Genomic DNA, 4,358 nt, shown 5'->3' on the forward strand with positions numbered 1-4,358 from the left:
AGTTTTAAGTAATATGCATTAATAAACAGTATTTTACGCATAAAAAGTCGTTTTTAAAAGTTTTTGTCAAATGATATATAGAAATTTTTTTTATATATAATTTAATTTAAATTTAATAATAAAACTATTTATTTTTGGTTTAATATCATAAATTTATAAAGATAATAATTAAGTATTCTGTTAGAATTTAATGATTATACTAATTATATTTTAGATTTTTATATTTAAAATGAAATGGTTATCCTGTATTTGATTGTGTTTATCTGCAGTTAGTTACACGAATTCAAATATGTGATGAAATCGGATATGGATGAAATCGTTTAGGGATAAACGAGTTTAAGAGTTTGTAAGAGTTTTAACAGTTTTAAGAGTTTTAAGAGTTTTTAAGAGTTTTAGCCAAATGCTTTATAATATAGTATAGATATTATATTATCATAGATTTGTTTCAATTAAATTTTAAAATATTATATTGATTGATTTTTCAAGATACTTTTTTTTTTTACATTTTATCAGTTAGTTTTGTCAAACATGATTTGTTCATCACCTAACTTATAAATTATTAACTAATTTATCAACTATCAACTAATTTATCAGCTACCAACTACTTGATCAGTTAGTTTAGTTTGCTAAAAGTAGCCTCAATTATAACTTACTTTAGTTATGGTTTTTCAATTGCAATTTTTTTTGTTTTCTAAAAATAAAAGCTATTTTTTTTTGTGTTGTCACAATACCACCTTTCACTTTAAAACATTGTACACTTATAATGTTTTTTTGTCCTTGTTTGTATTTATAAAATAGTTGTTGAATTTCTCTTTCAAATAAGTGCACAACAAATCATGGTGAGCCCAAAAGGTCCTTATTTGCATTACCTTTTATAAGATTTATTAGTTTTATTTTAAATTATAAAAATTAAAAATAAAATGCTATAAATTTAGATTATAAAAATATGATATTTAACTGAAATTGCCAAAAAGAAAAACATAACAATAAAACTGATATTTTGCTTGTCATGTTTTTGTTATTCTAACTCATAAAGCTATATAAACAAAATACACTGTTAAAGTTAAGTTTGATGTGTTTTTAATATATCTTTATTAACTGGTGTTGATATACGTACGTCTCATGGTCCATCAGTTTTAATAATATAGCTTTATTAACTATATTAATACATTTAATGAGATTTTATTTTATGTGTTTAAGCATTTATTTTTAATGTCTCTTGCTAATGGAAAGTGATTAAAGTATTATTTCTTTATTTTATATAGAGTTTTTAGCCATTGTTTGGTAAATATAAGTTATATTGTAAGTTGGCTTATATTTTGAGTACATGTTTGGATGGACATAAGCTAGCTTATAAGCTAAATTACTGAAACACTAGTTGAATTAGCGTTTTAGGAGTTCATTGTCATTGTTCGGATTATAACTCTCAGTAATACTAATTATTAATTATTACTATTAATAAATATATATTAGTTGTTATAAAATATGTACTGATATGAATAAATATTAATTATTAATTAATAGTGATTAATATTAATTAAAATTTATTAGCTAATTTTAGTTATATACTATACATTTTAATTAATAATGATTTAGAATAATTTTTAATCACATCAATTATTTTTATATTATTATTCAATATATTTAGTTATGAAAAAAGAAATATAATAATTCTAAAAGGGAGTCCAAAAAAAATCTCAATGAACTTCCATGTTTGAAATGATTAAGTTGTTCGATAATTTCTCTTGAATGAATAAGTTATTGGACTTTCTGAAACATGTTAAATAAATCCTTAAACTTTTAAAAGCTTGTTAAATACATTTTTATTACTTAAAAACGTAACAGGTAAAACTACAAATTGAAAAATCCTAAAAACTATCCTAAACGGAATATTCTGCCTCATTCAACATTCCCCGCACCATCGTTTCAATCTTGTCGCTCTACATCGCCAGTTCCCACCCTCAGTCTAGTCCTTTGTTGCCATCACCCTCAGCCTAGTCCTCCGTCGTCATCGTCGTCATCACCATCGTCCTCGCCCTAATCCTCCGTGGCACATGCAACTCCGTGCTTTGTTTCAAGTTCGAAGCTTCATTGTCGTTATGGTTTGTTTTAGAACCAAAACCTTTTTGTTTTTGTGTTTTTTTTTTATATCAGAAACTGATTGTGGGAACCAAAAAACCAAGAAACCCCCAAAACTGATTGTGTGAACCAAAACCTTAATCTAGACGCCTTTTTTCTTGGGTTGGGGGGTAACGAATCTATGCCTAGATCAATTGAAAGCAAAGATGGTTTTTTTTGGGGGGGGGGGGGGTTTGATTTTTGTAAGATTGAAAGTTATGATAAAGATGAAAATGGATTTGATAGGAAAAGGTTTGGTTTTTGTTAGAAAAGATCCATGTTTGACGAACTCGATGAACAATTGGTATGAAACTTAGATTCAGGCTCTTGGGTTGAGCGGGAAAGCCACAAGGTGGGCCTGAGTGGAAGGGATAGGTGTGGTTTTGTGTTGGTGGGTTCGGTTTGTGTGATGAGTCTGGGTCCGAATTTGAATCGGGAGGTTGACGAGGGGAAAAGGTGACTGGAGACGGGAAGGAGGATCGAAGAATACGAGGGGCACGTGACTGCATTAGCGGTCCCTTATAATGGCCTTTAGGCCCAGAGACTCAAATCAGAGCAAAATGCAAACCACAAAGGGAAACCATGTAATTAATGAAATTGAGGGACGATAACCAGAGTTTTGGTAAACCACATGGACGAAAAATGTAATTCACTCCTTTTTCTAATTTGTAGTTTATTTGCTATACAGGTTGCAAGTTATGTTTGTAAGTATTATTGATTGATTTAACAAATTTTAGAAACTCAAATGACTTGTTCATTCAAAAAATTGTCCAATAACTTAATCATTCAAAAAAGAAAGTCCATTGAGTTTTTTTTTTTGTCTTTTCCCATTCTAAAATTATTTAATACAATTTTATTATCTATGAAACAAAATAAGTATCATTTATAGAAACAAAACTATTTAGACCTTTTTATTACACAATCTCCAAACTTTATTATAAAAAAAAATTAAAGTTCAAAATTTTCAAAAAAAATATTTAACTTAATACCGAAGTCAGCTGAATTACGTGCCAGTGCTACTAATGTTAATACATAGTTGTGTAGTCAGTAAGAATGTAGTGAAGAAGAGCAATTCCGCTTGAAAAGTTCTTTCATCGAGTGCGATTTTCTATTTTGGATCAAAAAAATTTAAAAAAATAATATAAAAATTCATTCAATTGTAACATATTTTTTCTTTTTGAGATTTCACCATTAATTACATTTTATAATTTTAATAGATTTTTTATTAGTGAAAATATAATAAAAAATTATTTTCTTTCTCACGATAATCATGTTTGGAGAATTTTCCAAATTTGAAGAATTTCACACACTCTCTTTTACTTTTTGAATAAACTGTTAGAGCAAACTTTACCCAATATCTCCATTTTGGAGCATTGTGAAACATATAATATTTATATATGGTAAATACAACAAATAAATTTATATATCCTTTTTTACTTTTGGTAAGGCTTGAATCACAATCATCTAGGAGATTAAACGTTTGGATTCCACTAAGCCAAAGCTCATTTTTTAACTTTATATTTAATTTGTTCGAGTAAAACATATATTTTGGTACATTTGATAAACTAGCTGACAAGTCAACCGTCGGCTTATAAACTTATTAACCAACAACTAGTTTATCTGCTAGTTTGCCAAAAGTTCAAAGGGCCAAAATAATAAAAGATTGTAAAATACAAGGGCCGAAACAATAATAAATTGTAAATGGTAAGGATAAAAATTGCAACTAATTACAAACCATATGGACGAAAACTGCAATTTTTAAATCATCACAATAAAAATCATAATTTTTAACAAACTATAGATATGAAAAACGTAATTTACTCAACAATATATTATATACCATGTTATTAAAGTATCACAAATAAATCTAAAATAAAATTTATATATAAATATTTACAAATATAATAAAGAAATAATGTATGAACATTATAAATTATGCAAGACTATATTTGACAAACTAACTGATAAGTTAGTCGACAACTGATAAACTATCTGATAATTGATGAGTTAGTTGATGACTTATAAGTTAGTTGGTAGCTGAAGACCTAACTGATAGTTGATAAGCTAGCTGATGAACACATTATATTTGACAAAAACTAGCTTAAAAACATGTAAAATAACCAAAAAAGGACATCTTGAAAAAAATAGTCAATTCATTTGATAATATAATTCAAATAAATTTCTAATAATGTAATTAAAACAAATTTATAATAATGTAATATATTAATTAATACAAATAA

This window comes from Cynara cardunculus (genome assembly GCF_001531365.2).
Source record: "Cynara cardunculus var. scolymus isolate 2C chromosome LG 11, CcrdV1, whole genome shotgun sequence".
NCBI classification, from domain to species: Eukaryota; Viridiplantae; Streptophyta; class Magnoliopsida; order Asterales; family Asteraceae; genus Cynara; species Cynara cardunculus.